Genomic DNA, 15,037 nt, shown 5'->3' with positions numbered 1-15,037 from the left:
TCCTTTAGGGCAGGCACGATGATTTACTGATTTGGAGTTCCCCATATTTAGCACCATGCCTGGAACATGGTAAACGCTTGGTACAGATCTGTTAAATCACTTCAGTTTTTCAGTTCCTGGTGAAAAAGCTCCCCTTAGTTAGGGTCTCTGAGTCTTTAGGTGGCTGCAGAGCATCTAGATACATCCTGTGCTATCGTAACTGTGAGCCGCATGTGGTTACTGGTGCTTGGGATATGGCTCATCCAATTGAGATGCAGTGTAAGGATAAAATACATACTAGATTTTGAAGACTTAGTATGAAAAAAAGAATATAAGGTATCTCATTAAAAACTTTTATATTGATTATGTAACAATACTGTAAATAATCCTTTAGGTATATTGGGGTAATTAAAATTTGTGATAGACTACTTTTAAGATGACTCCCAATAACCTATATGTGTAATTCCCTCCCCAAGAATGTAGGCTGGACTTAATGGGTCAAGTCTAACAAACCAAATATGGTAGGAGTGATAGAATATAACTTCCAAGATGAGATTACAAAATGTACAAAATGCAGCTTCTGTCTTGGGTGCTCCTTCTCCCCTACATTAGTTTCCTCCCTCTCCTCTATTTCAGAGCCCTGTCACCAGTAAAGGACATGCTGAAGATGCCAAATGGAGATGAGAGAGCCTGGAGGATGAGAAGTCATGTGGAGGAGAACTGAGGCACGTCAGCCAACAGCCAGCACCAAGTGCCAGCCATGTGAGTAACACTATATGGAAGCAGACCCTCTGGCCCCAGTCAGTGTAGCCCAGCCAATAGCTTGACTGCCAACTGAAGAGAAACCCTGAGCCAGAAATGATCCAGCTAAACCACTCATGCACAGCAACTGTAAGATAATAAATGTGTGTTTCAAGCTAAGTTTTGGGGTAATTTGTTACACAGCAATAAATAACTAATACACAATTATGAAAATTAATTTCAGTTTTTACATTTTACAGTGTGGCTGCCTGGGTGACTCAGTCTGTTGAGCGTCTGACTCTTGATTTCAGCTCAGGTCATGATCTCAGAGTTGTGAGATCGAGCCCCACGTCAGGCTCTACGCTGGGCATGGAGCCTGCTTAGGATTCTCTCTCTCTCTCCCCCTCTCCCCGCCTCTTTAAAAAAAGCAATGTGGCGACCAGAAAATTTTAAATGGCATGTGTGGCTCACATTGTATTTCTTTTGGACAACATTGGTCTCTGTGGCTCAGATGGGACACAAGTGCTCCATGTTTAATTTGGGACTCAAGGGAGCTGGACTCTAGTTTGTGATTTGGAAAACCATGAACTATTTAGGTGTAAATCTTACAAAATATGTAAAAATCTATAACCCCTTGGCTAAACCAATTTGTGATATATCCTTATTAAACAACTGTGGCTTGAGAGTCAAGAGTTACTCTACTTCCAGTTTAGCCCCTGTGTAGCTGGAAACTGTACCCAGAGAGACTCCGTGAATGTCCCCTCCAGCTCTAACATCTTACGATTCAACAACTGCTCACTTCAGCATTTTCTTGCTCCCAGGGAGCAATGGTGACGCTGGTGATAGCAAGTTCAGCGTTTCTTGTGGTATTGAACCAACATCAGCCACTCCACTTTTTTGAAATAGCCAAGAGTGTGGCAAGTGGATCAACATGAGGAGTAGACAGTCTGAGACAAAGGAGCACTCTCCAGCACACCCCCTAATTGCTCCCACAGTACTCTGCGCCCCTCCACAGCCTTTCCTGGAATTCCTACATCTCTGGTCTTTACCACTCCTGACTTCGACAGCACCAGAAAACTGTGTTTTCATTTAGGAGTTTTGTAGCTAAGCTGGGACTTGGGAAGAAATGAAGAACTTAGCTTTCTATTTATTTGTATTTGCAGAACCACAGAGAGCCAAGGTGATAATTAGAAAAACATTTTAGAAAACTGTATTTTCTATTGGATTTTATTTTTCCAATACAGTGACAAGTTCTTATAAGTTTTCAATGGCTAAACATATCAGTTTCCATCTTTTGACCAGACGGCCACTTGAGTCTCTTTTGCTCTGGCTCTTTACAGATAGTCATGGAATAAGAGCATGTTACAAAATGAACATCACCTTCTGTGCTTTTCTTCTACATTTAATTAAGAAATTCTCTTCCTATGTCTTAAAGGCACTTTATTTTGACAGCATGATTGCAGGTATAATTAATACATAGCACTTCAAAGGGGGATGATTTTTGTAGTAACATTTTGACCAAAAGTAGATGGTCTTTTAAAAGGCTATCATTGATAGTTTCAGTCACTTAAAAGTGATCCCTGATGAATGTTGTTGAAAATATTCCAGCTTTGGATTTACTGGGTGATTAAGTGAAGGGCAAGGGACTGCTACCCAGGCCATCATTCTATAAATATTAGTGGATAGTGGCTGCCCTGAAATTCTGTATAAAAAAGCTGAATAGGTTGCTAGTATATAAATTAGCATTACTTTGGCAGATGACATGTATTGTTTTATTATATTTATTTCTATTAGGTCTTTAATTTCAAAATTTTTATAACACTATTTTCATGGAATTTAGGTTTTCCTTTGGAGATGAGTTATAATCCCATGAGGGAATGGTGAAGTGATGTCACTTATATTGAGACAATTACAAATCAGAGCTTTATATTAAGTAATGATTTCAATTCTAGATTTTGATTTTCAATTTTCTAAATCTACATAATTTTTTCCTAAAAAAATTGTTAATGTTCGTCTAAGTACACAAAATAAGAAAAATCAGCCATTTCAGATGATACCAAAGCTTTTCCAAGTTTTCAAAATAACGGGATTAAAATCGTGTGTGTGCTCTTCTGTTTTCCATAGGCACCAACCCAGACATTGCTTCACAGAACTAAGCAAGTTGGCTTTCGAAACATACTGAACAGATGCTTCTGATAACTTTCTGAAACAAGTAATAAACAGCATAGTATGTTAGAGTATGCTTATTTAAATGAAGGTCTAAGAAGTGATGGTTCTTGGTTTTTCATTTTTATTCTCATTCTCATTTTAAAATCAATTTTCTGTGCTTTAGCATTTAATATTAAGCAACATCCATCCAACTCTAGGAGAGTGCTTTTTTTTTTTCACATTTACAGGCACAACATAAATTTTTTTTTAAATAAGGAAAGCCATGACTTTACCAGTGAAATTCTATTACTTTCTTCAGGAAATGATGATTTATATTGTAAGGGTTTAGAACCTGGAATTTTATATCTTCACCATTTCCAGACCTTTGGCTCCTCTTTTAATCCTCCTCCTTCTCCACCTTTCCTCCTTCTCATCCACCTCCTAGACCATCTCCCATCCTTCCCAACCACACACGATCTCATTCTTCTTCTTTCTCTGTAACTCTCTCTCTGAGGTAGATCCTCTTATCTATGGTGATGGTGCAACATCAGCCGGCCTGTTCTGGTTCCTGAGCCTTAGCCTGATCCAGCCTCTGGTGAATAATCCTGTTCCTTCCCCCACCCCCGCAAACACATTCAGCTGTGTGATAGGATGCTCTGTCTTCCTCTCTTCCTTGCTGATGCCAAAGAGGACTCACAAGGAGCTTGCCAGATAGACCTAGCTTTAGCGAAGGCAAGTACTTACAGAACAAGGAAAGGAAGAAGCAGTTCTTCTCAGGACTTAAATTAATGTTAAAAAGAAGGAAAACAGTTGACATGCAGTTTTCAGGGTGTGCAGGATGCTTCCAGTCGTCTTTCTAAAAGCCTTGCCTGTTCCCAAGGCGCTCGCACATAATTTGCTGTCACCGGCCATGCACATATTTTTCTAAATCGAAATTCAAACTCAGCCTCACAAACACGTGCCTTTTAGTGCAATCAGGATAAAATACACATGTGGCTATTACTCTCTTGCTTTGAAAAGGTGACGAGGGGCATAAGGGACTATTAGGCCAGGCCATCCCGTCCCTGGGTAATTTGCCATGAGCCTCTGTGTGGATCCAGACCCTCCCTTTGTTTGAGATCCAGCACGTGATCTTGGGATGACTGACAAGGGCAGACTTGTAACAACATTATTTCAGGAGGATAATAACTAGCCATCATAAATTCCTTTTTTAATAGTTTATTGCAGGTTGTAGGCTATTAACCATGGCTTTATTTTACGGCACCAAAGAAAGTAGTTCCTTGTTGCTGCTCGTCTCTAAAACCACTGTAAGACATTATAGTACCCTCAGAAATAACCTAGCCTTTCATGAAATGAATCATAAATAGTTGAGTTAAGAGAACCACTGTTAAAGAGGAAAAGAGAGGAAGGGAAGAGAAATAGAAATATCTGTCTGAGATACAAAAGAGGTGTTCTGGGAGCTGCTTCCATGCAAATAAAATTGGAACCCAACTTTCATGGCCACCTTTCTGTCTTACTTTCCTGAAATGGAACAAAGAAATCTCTCAAAGCTTTAACTCTAACTATGTAGAAAAATGAAAATGAGTTAGGAAGTAGCTCATTCTGAGATTTGAATGAGGAGCTCCTGGTTTCGTTTCATTTCGTGTTCTGTTGGGGGTACACCATTTCATGACTAATTCCTTGCAGTGAAAGAGAGACATTACAGTTTTCATTAAACATCTCATGTTTTCTTAGGATTTTTACATCTTGACTTCAAGTCACTCTGCAAGAGGTCTTCACCACTGTGAGTGCTTGTAGTTCCGGACCACACAGCAGTACCTATGCTGTCAGTGGCCATCATGAAACAGAAAATAATTTTATAGACATTGAATTAGAGGAGATAGTTTATAAGAGCATGTAGATCTCTTTTTCTTTTCCTTTAAAAATCTGTTGGCTTTCATTGGAAAAATATATAAGCCCTGAAATACCTTTTTGAAAAAACAATTCTTGCGAAACACACATATGTGAGTTAGAGCCATGCAAGTCAGGTACATATGTGACTAATCATATTTTTGATATATCTCTCTGCCTAATCATTAACTTGAAATGCCATATAAGAATTTGTAATCCACAGTAAATTATTTCACAGAAATAATTTAAGAGGGCTGCTAATGTGAAACATTCTAGTTTCTACCAGCAGTTTGCTGCCAAACGCTGTAGAAAAAAAAGGAATCCCAGATATAAGTTGACATAAATTATAGTGAATATAAATCTCTAATGATCAAGTGGCGGTTGGAGATTATTGCATTTAGAAGATAGGGAAAAAACATTATACACCATAAAGTCTTTCCAGGGTCCATTTTACATATTAGGAAACTGGATCTTTAAAAATCCCCTCAAAGCCTTTTAACTTCTTTGTTTAATGCCCTAGACTCAATGTTGTACATTTCAAAATATAATGTAATAGTTGAGTTTATTGAGCATAGAAAATAGAGGGGAAATCATATTTTAATTACCAGAGAGACTGCCTAAGCTCTATTTTTAAAATGTGAAAATTTAGCTTTCAAACTAAAACCCTTCACTTTTTCACTTTCACAATGACAAACCTGTCATTGCCTTTCACTTTGTCTTCACAAATCAGAATAACTCCAAATGATAATTATCCAAGTAATAGTTACGAGAGGTTTTTCCCCCCCTTCCAAATTCTTAGGTTTTCTGCAAAGCTGGAAACATTTGAGTGGAAATAATGTTCAGATTATAAAAAGCAGCAGCACATGAGTGAAATCAGGCAGAATTGGCCTGACAGGGGGTCAGAAACCAGAAACAGTGACACGCAGCCACTCAAATGGCAACATATTCAGGTAGAAATCCATAATTAGCTGAATTTTTTTGAGTTTAAAGGATTACTGTAAAGTACAGAATGAAAATAGTAAGTCTGGTTGAGAAAATTAATTCCCTTTCCAAATCTTCATCCTTTCCTTCAAGATGTGACTCCAAAGAAAGACAATTACGTCAAAGAAGGTTAGAGGCCTAATTCTGAACACTGCCTTTTAAGCACATTCTAGAGACCTATTAGACATCATGTAAACTGTAGACAGCAGCGTTTTTCCACCCCAATACTGAACATCTGTACACCAGCTTCTTGAGAGCAGAAATGGAGACATATACATTTAACATATTCCAAGAGTACAGTCACAAGGGAAAATCTACCTTTCACCATATATGGCCATTGTGCAACTCTATCCAAGAACTCGATGCAGATATTTATGTAATATCTCCACTCTTTCTCCCTGCAGGTTGGCAGAGGTTTAAGGAAATTCTCTGGGGAGGCCCCTGCAAATTCAGTCTTCTAAAACATGAATGGTGTTGATGGAAAAAGCTGAAGTGCTTTTTTTTTTTTTTTTTTTTTTTTTTTTTTTTTTTTTTTTAAAGATTTTATTTATTTATTTGAGAGAGAGAATGAGAGAGAGCACATGAGAGGGGGGAGGGTCAGAGGGAGAAGCAGACTCCCCGCCGAGCAGGGAGCCCGATGCGGGACTCGATCCCAGGACTCCAGGATCATGACCTGAGCCGAAGGCAGTCGCTTAACCAACTGAGCCACCCAGGCGCCCCTGAAGTGCTTTTTTGAGCATGAATCGGACTATCGCCACGTGGGTATGTCAGAGAATTTCTTATCAATCTTTCTAAAAACATCTATAGATATAAAATTCATAGTTGTTATACGTACCAAACATCTTATTTGTGCCAGAGTTTTTTGCTTGTTTTGTTTGCTTTTGGTAAGGTGTGAGCTTGACCCATTCCTTTGGGGAATATCTTAGTATGCACTCAGATTCTAGTAATGGAAAAGAAAAGCCATGGATAAAGTGAATACTGGGTGATATTTTGTAAGTCAATTTAAGTGACTTTGGGAAATTGTCCCACATGGCTAGATTAACACCTTGCTGATTATTAAGGAGGGGAAATACAACTAAAGGGCAGAGTTGCAATCGCGGTATTCCGAAGGAGACAGAGTGTTAGAAATGACACAATTTTTTCATGAGTGTAATTTGCTTAATTAAATCAGTACAAAATGGGCATACTTGAATACAGTGTATTTAATGAACACAGAGCAGGCGTGATAATGCAGTCACATAAGAAACTATGATGTTTTAGTACAGAACTTTATTTTTAAAAAGATTTTATTTATTTATTTGACAGAGAGAAAGAGAAAGAGAACACAAACAGGCAAAGAGGCAGGCAGAGGGAGAGGGAGAAGCAGGCTCCCTGCTGAGTAGGGAACTTGATGTGGGGCTTGATCCCAGGACCCTGGAATCATGACCTGAGCCAAAGGCAGACGCTTAACCGACTGAGACACCCAGGCGCCCCTAGTACAGAACTTTAATGGTACATCAGAAAGGCATGTCAGAAAGGCTGGATTCTAATTCTGCTCTTCTCTTTACTAGCTTTCTGACTGTGGCTAAGTTCCTCATCAGAAAGAAATGGAGGTGATCATACCCATCCTTACCTCACAGTTATTATGAAGCTCAAATAAGAGAACAAATACAAAATTGCTTTGAAAACTGTCAAACCCTCAGAAGCACAAGATACTATTATTACCATATTCTCCACCATCCTGCAATAACAGGATGCCATTTTCATGTCACTGCTAATGTAGGACTCCCACTGGGAAAAGAAAAATCAAAAGAATGTCATTGCCTCCACTGCTGCTCTCTGGAAGGAGCCCTCTGAGCATGGAGGAAGGGCCCTGCTCCTTCTGAGTATCACCCACTGCTCTGTGTCCAGGGTGTTCTCCAGGAGGAGGGGCGGCACACTCATGCCCACAGAGAGGGCACGGCTCTACAAATCATCGTCCACCTGCCTGTCTCCCACATAGGTTGATAAAAAAATCCTCTCAAACTTCGCGCATCAGAATATATGTTCGATGATAGAGAAGTTTCAAATCGCCGAAGCTGCCTGGCCTATTCTCTCTTTCATGCAGCAGTAGTGCATTTACTGCTTCTCTACTCAGCTCACCCTTCCTGCGAAATATATTTAAAATGTGTTCAGTAAATTGTTACCTAGCAGTGATTTAACCACGGGGTCCTGGGGGCAGGGGGGAAGGCCTTAAAAATGTTAATTATCTGGAGCATAGAGCTTAACATTCTGGACTCCAAGATGGCATTTAAGCCTATTTAGATTTTCTCCAAATTCTTTAAGGCTAAAGCAACTTCTGATTGTATCTAGTAATCTCTAATTATTTGTGGAAATGGTAGATGTGAGAAACCCAGATTAAATCCACAGATAATCCCAAAATCTCATTTTAGCCAACAGTGTGGCTCTTTTCCCAGCAAGCCCAGCACTAGAAGGACCTTTAAGAAGAGCTGAGCGGCGTTTCAAGCTCCCTATTCTCCAGCCCACCCTCTGATGGAGATGTTAATGAATCAGCCAAACTGCCAGAAAAGAAGCCAGAAGAGAAAGTGAAAAATCAGGACCCTGGGCCACTGCCAAGCTAGAAAAGCAGACGCTGAGGAGCTGGAAGGCCCTGGAGTCCCAGCATAAAGGAGCAACCCACAGAGCCACACCTTGGGAGCCCTGGGCCGCAGTTCCTGAAGGAGTAGGGCTGTCCTATTCGGCAGTGCTGCCACACTCAGATCACCCTCTCTGCCCAGTGTGACCAGGTGAACAAGACCAAGCTATAATCAGGAGCCTGGTTTCCTGGCTCATAGTAGGAAGGACTAGGCAGTGGACTGATCCAAGTGCTCTCCTCTCACTTGAACACAATTTGCTAACAGGATGAGGAAAGAAAGAGGAAGATAAAGACTTTGTTTTTAGGACCACTTTGTAAATCCCACTGGCTTACATTTTATTGGTTTCCCCCACTTGGTGCTTTCTGGTTTTTCTAACACAGTGGCTTATTAGGGTCACAACAGCAATGTCTCACAATCCTTTTGAACCCAGGTCTTTTGGGGAGTTTTGGTTCGGATGTGTCAGGAATTAGATTTGGGAGCAGGAAGAGGAGAGGTGGAGACGATTTGATGAAGGGAAGAGAGCCCGTTTACTGTAACGTTCTGGGGTGGAATGATGGAAATCTGTGGAAGTCTGTACTGGGAGATAAAAGAGCTGGCGTGGAGGAGCTACGGTTGGCCAAAACAGAACAAGGAGTGGTGTCCAGCCAACTAGATGTAAAAAGCTGCTCCTGAATTTAAACTCTCTGAACCACAGAGCTCAGGATTAGCATAATTGATTTATGTTCTAAATTATGTCCCTTAGGCGCACAGCACCTCCAGGACTCGATATCTGCAAACCGAGGGTAATGCCCAAACGCCACAGGCTGGGAGGGCGGATGTGGAGCTTCGGCAAGAAGGGACGCAGGGCCCTTCCCTCGGAGGCTGCCGTGATTGCCCCCCGGCTCTCGGGGGCTGCGGGGCCCCTCGGCCATCACAGCCCTCTGGCTCCCGAACGTCCCTCGCGCGGCGTGGGCAGCGGCAGGAGGGTGCGGCGCCTCCAGGGCTCCAGGGGGTGAGGGCCGGGTGTGGAGGCGGCTAGCAGCGGGTGTCTGGGGCCGAGCTCTTTCCGAGCGGCGGTTCCCGCGCCCTCCGCCCGCCGGGGTCCCCGCCGCCTACGTCCACCCCTCCTCCCCCCGGCTCCCCTCGCCCTCACCCGCGCCGCTGGCTCTTCGGCGGGCGGGCCCCTGTCCTTAGTCCTTCTTTCCTGCCCCCCTGCGGCCATCGGGGGGAAAGCAGCGCGACCTCTCCTCGGTCCTGGCAGCCAGAGCCGCCGCCGCGGCCACCTCGACAGTGGGCCCCCGGGTCGCGCCTGGATGTGCTGTGCTTGGGCGGGCGGGCGGGCGGGAAGGGCTGCGCTCTGGGGGCGGGGGGGGGACAGAGGTGATTCCTGCGGACAGGGACCCCCCCTGGGATCTTCGAGAAGGTTCAGGCAATTCCGCACCACCGCCCCTCCCGGCCCATCTCAGAGTAGGGAAGACGCGCGGGGACGCACCCTTCCACAAGGCCAGGGCTGGCCGCTTCCTCACAGTAACTTGATGAGCCGGTGAGGGGGTGGGGGCAGTGGGTCTGCAGTGTGGACAGAGGAGGTGGGGTGGGAGGGGATTGCAGCCTGGGGTTTAAGGCAACAGGAGTAACTTGTGGCCACCACCTTTGCAGATCCGGCTTAGGGGTTTCCTTCATTCGAAGTCCCCCTTTCACTGTCTGCTAGCCTAGAGGGACTCACGAGTGACGGCCACATCCTGGCCGTCCGAGGGTGTGCGGCCTTTCTCTCGGCCCAGGCAGCCAGTGAGGTGATGGCTGCCAGAAAATGTGTTTCCTATCCAGCATTTCTCTCACAAAGGCAAAAAAATAATGCAGCTAAAAATGGTGAACTTCCTGTCTAGGCTTCCCTTACCCACCCTGGTTCCTCACTTAGGAATAAAGACTTGAGTAACAAAGATTAGTTGGAGACCTCTTTTCCTTTGTACATCCCAGATTTCTGCTGGTTCAGTGTCCTGTGTCAGGTGAAATTATTCATGAGGCTCTGCACAGAGTTGATAATTCTTCCTCTTTCCTCCTAGAAATTCCAAGTGGATTTAAATCACTCCCTGGTTGCTGCAGAGGGTCTGTGTTTTATGGGAGTTCTCTAGTGAGCTTTGAAGTATTTGCTTACCAAATCTGTTTCTCAGCTTCCAGCTCCTGAATAAATTACTCATCCCTTCTCTCTGCCGCCACTCCCCCTGCCCCCCTCAAGTGTGAACAGTGGAGATGTTTTCTGGACAATAGCTTGGAATGATTGCTCTGGGACCTATCAGTCAGTTGCCAGTCCTAGGACACCCATTTGCTACATGCTTGACTGAGAGATTTCAAATGTCTGATGGAACATGCAGGGAATTGGGGCCCTTGGACCTTATTCTGTGCACAGATTTATCTCTTTCTCACAGGATCACTCAACTAGTGTCACCATTTAGTATCTTGAGCCCGGTCGCCTTGTCAGGAAAATGGCCATTAGAATACTCATACTTTAATCATACTTTAGAGAGCACATTAAAATCCTCGTGTTGAAAACATCTTGGAGCTTCTGTGAGGATTGCCACTTGCCAGAGGCTAGTGTTAATTGATGTCAGGCAGGTCTGTTGCAAAGACTGTAGACTTCTATTTATTTTTTTGTTTGTATAAGGGCTAGAGAGGGTAAAGAGAAAATGGGCAGCTAAGGCCCTTTGGGGAGCCAGGCGGCATTTTGCATGATCTGCCAAGCTACTTAAAAAAGCATTGTCATCCAGCCTGGTGATCAGGATGGGACATGGCTAAGTTGTGCGTTTCAGGGCCTGTGCTTATTGTCCCCATGCTTAACGTGCCACTAAAATCACCATTTCTGTCATTCACACAATATGTTCAAGAGGTAATTAAAGACTTCCCAGGAGATTCACAAGCAGGGCAGCCACTGCTGGAGTTGAGATTGGTCACATTCCTATGATTCACCTCACCAGGGGCCTCAGCTGCGCAAGGATGCCTTGATTCTCCAGCTGGGCCTTCCCAGGAAAGGACAAGGACTCTGTGACCCTCTTCTTATTTAGAGTTTTACCAAAACAACATCATCAACAACAACAAAAAGTAAAACAAGAAATCAAAATATACGAAAGCATAGACATCTGGCAAGTTTACAAAGCACAGATTTCTTACCCTAAAATAATTAAAGCCTGTCAGACTTGGCTGATGCTGCCTCTGGCTGGGCTCATGGCTTCGGATTCCTTGTCGCCCACGTCACTTGCTGATTCATCAGAGGAAGGAGTTCCTGCCACTCTGCTTCCTGGTCTTTTTCAGGGGCCTCAGCTTGGCTGGACTCCCACTTTTGAGCATTTCCCAGTCCGGAGTCAGGGTTCCTCCCTGAGCCTCTTGGCAGTCCCAGGATTTTCCGGAGCAGCATGCAGGGAAGTTTGGGCCCTCACCTGGTCACTCTCTACTCTCAGGCAGCCAGCCCTGGCAGCAGGCCCCAGCCCTACCCATCCAGAAGCCTGCCTACTTTGTATTCACCCCTCCCCTCCCCACCTCTCCCCAGCCAGCCAGCACCGCTGAAAACCACCTGTTTTGTGTTTTGAAAGCCTGGAAGCACCCCCATCCTCCACCCTCACAGACCTCCCACTGAGTTCCAGTTTCCTGTCCAAACTCCAGATTTAAGTTCTCTACTCAATTGAAGAACATAAGAGCTTGCTGCATATTCAGGCCTTTCCTTCCTCCAGCAGAAATACAAAAACCCACACAGGAGGAGTTGCCAATGGTCCCCCTCTCAGGGGAAGAGTGGTCTTGTAAAGTTCTAAGCCTGGCAGCCTTGGGGGACAGGGTGGTCCTCAAACTTGTCAGAGGTCAGAGGTCCTCAGACTTGTCAAGGTCATCTCTGCAGGGCACCGTGTCCCCGATTAGTCCCCTCAAATGTGCTAGAAACAATTTTACAAGCAAAAACTATGCCTGTGCTCTGGCATGTACTATGAAATCACAACCATCAATAAACAGATGCACATACACACACAAAGGAAATGATTGAAGTTCCTGACTGGCAGTTTCTGAATGTCTGGTGATGCTAATTTGTTCAATGATGTTTTTAGCTGTCTGTCAGCGTTTGCTAGCAGCTAAGTGGGAGCAGGTGTCAAAGACTGGAAGAAAACTTTTGGAAGGTAAAAAGCTTAAAAGTGACAAAGCTGTCCCTGTGTAGTAGGCGAATGGTGGCCATCCAAAAGTTACTTCTTCATCCACACAGAACCTGTGAATGTGTTGCTTTACATGGCAAAAGGGACTTTGCAGATGAGATTAAGTTAATGATCTTGAGATGGGGAGATGGCCCTGGGTGGGCCCAGTGAGATCACAAGTGTCTTTATAAGTGAAAGGGGGAGGCAGGAGCGTCAGAATCAGAGAAGGATTTGAAGATGCTGGCTTTGAAGATGGAGAAAGAGGACAAAAGAATGCTGGAAGCCTCTAGAAGATGGAAAAGGAAAGGGAATGGATCCTCCTCCAGAGCCTCCAGAAGAAATGCAACCCGCCCACATGTTGATTTTAGTCCAATGAACCCCATTTCAGACTTCTGACTTCCGGAACCGTAAGATAATAAATTTGCATTATTTTAAGTCACTAAGTTCATGGTCGTTTGTTAAAATGACAACAGGAAATCAGTAGTCTCCGCTAACTAATTGTTTCTGTGACTTGCGAGTAGAATCCTCTCTTTTGGATTTGATGGGAACACTCTGGTACAACACGAAGAATAAGACAACATCCCCATTCATTTGTTTCAAGAGCTGTCATTTGTCATTAACTTACCGCCAACGCTAAGCCAGGTCCTGTGCTTAGTCACTGATAAACTAGCAAGAACTTTTTGTGGTAGGTGTTGTTATGCACCTGGTAAAACTGAGGCTCAGCGTAGTTCACACACCAGGGCTGACAGGTGAGAAAAAGCGTACACCTTCTACTCCAGCGAATTCCAAAGTCCTTGCTCTTTCCTCCAATCCATTTGCTGCCCGCTCCAAGCCACTGTTCTTCATCCCCAGGCTGTTCCACCTACAGGAATGCTCCCTCTCATACAGTCAAAGAACTGCCTTTTTCTGCCATTGTAGGTGGCAAGCTGCAGTCAAAACTGCTGCTTGGAAAGCTCCTTTCGGTTGCAAATAAAGTTTGGGTTGAACCTCCAGCAAGTGGCATAATCGGACATTCTTTATGTGCAAACTGGACTTGGGTCTATCAGTTACAGGATAACATGTCCATTTCAAAGTCCGAAAGTGGGGAGATTTAGTAATCCTCTCTCCGGACATGACCTCGGCTGTGTCGCCAGCTTTGTAAGCCCCACACATACTCGCCAAGGGTCAGGAAGGCACCAGGGAGTGACCTGGCTGATGGACACTTTGCCTGGATTTAGTGACTCTCAGTCCTGACTGCATTCAAATGAGCTCAGAAGCTAGAGAAAGCTGTGAATGCCAGGTCCCACCGCAGGCAGTTAAACCATACTGTGTATGGTGGGGCCTGGGCATCAAGGTACAGGCCGACTCTAATGTGCAGTCAGGACCACTGTAGGATCCCTACCCAGTCGGATTATATCCCTTTCCCGAGCCTGCTGTCACTGGGAGGACTGTCTGGGTGTGTCAGCTCTGCCAAGCCAGTAACCATGGGAGCTGTCAGGGCCCCAGTGTGCCTGCCAGGAGAGCAGGTAGACCCGCATTCACAGGACCCTGCATGGCTGGGAAAGCATATTGGGTCTCTGCCTGAGCAGATGCTTTTTAGGGTGACCAGCCATCTCCATTTGCCCAGGACTTTAGGAGAGAGGGGTGTTCCCAGACATGAGACTTTAAGTCCCCAAAACAGGAAAGTCTCAGGGATTTTGACAGGGAACTGGAAGTCAGAAGTCCACGGGAACAAACTATCATGGTTGGGTGGTGCTTTCTGGCATGAGAGGAGGGGTGTGTCTGTGTGTGTGTGTGCAAAAGTGTGTGTGCACACATGTGCGTGTGTGGAAGTTTGTGTGAATGTCACATGAGTGTGTGTGAGAAATTTGCCCATTAGTTTATGGGAATGTGTGCAAGTGTATGAGAGCATGTGCGTGCATATGGATGGGAGTGTGTGACTGAGCGTGTGTGGGTGTGTGTTCGAGTGAGAGTGTAGGCATTCTGGGGGCAGGAGGCCTCACCAACCCAGAATCGCCCACTACAGTGGCTTCTAAAACATCTGAGCATGGGCCAAGCCAGCTGGCCCTGAGTCCTGCCAGAAAGCAGCCCAGAAAAAAATTTGCCCTGAGTGGTTCAGTGAGCTCACGGGTAGAAATTGTACATTTATTTTGCTCTATGACAGTATAATTAGCTTTTCCTCTTGTGAGGAATGAAAGGGCAGTGTGCTTTCTGACAGCTGTGGGAGCTGCCTTCCTGCCTGGATAAATCTAGTATCCCCCGATATTGCTACACCTGTTTAAACAAGGAACAAAATAGGTATTTATTTGAAGTTCAAGAGGCCATGTGAGCCATGGCCTAAATATAGGCCTGGATATAATTAAAAAGATACTTAATTCTTTGTTCTGAAAGACTTTTGCAGCCTGCTGTTCTTGCAGAGGCTCTGGCCATTTCCTTAAACACGTGTCCTTCTCAGAACGAGCAAAGGCAGGGGTGAGGAAGCCCGGTGGAAGGTAGGGTGCAAGTCTGGGGAGCAAGGTAGAGATGACTTCCAGACCTTGTTGACCATCAGAATTATCAGGG

General features: G+C 44.6%; 1 long non-coding RNA gene across 1 annotated transcript; it reads right to left on the bottom strand.

The window, feature by feature from the left end:
- Nucleotides 1-2,828: 2,828 nt before the first annotated feature.
- LOC110589675 lies at nt 2,829-11,760 on the bottom strand. The gene is made up of 3 exons (XR_002480906.1): nt 11,496-11,760; nt 6,575-6,679; nt 2,829-2,923 (listed from the first exon to the last, which is right to left on the bottom strand). It is a non-coding gene; the product is annotated as an uncharacterized LOC110589675 (long non-coding RNA).
- Nucleotides 11,761-15,037: the final 3,277 nt, after the last annotated feature.

The sequence above is a fragment of the Neomonachus schauinslandi genome, chromosome 7, assembly GCF_002201575.2.
Source record: "Neomonachus schauinslandi chromosome 7, ASM220157v2, whole genome shotgun sequence".
Classification (NCBI taxonomy): domain Eukaryota; kingdom Metazoa; phylum Chordata; class Mammalia; order Carnivora; family Phocidae; genus Neomonachus; species Neomonachus schauinslandi.
Note: the sequence above shows the minus strand (reverse complement) of the source record. Positions and strands in the feature narration are given on the sequence as shown.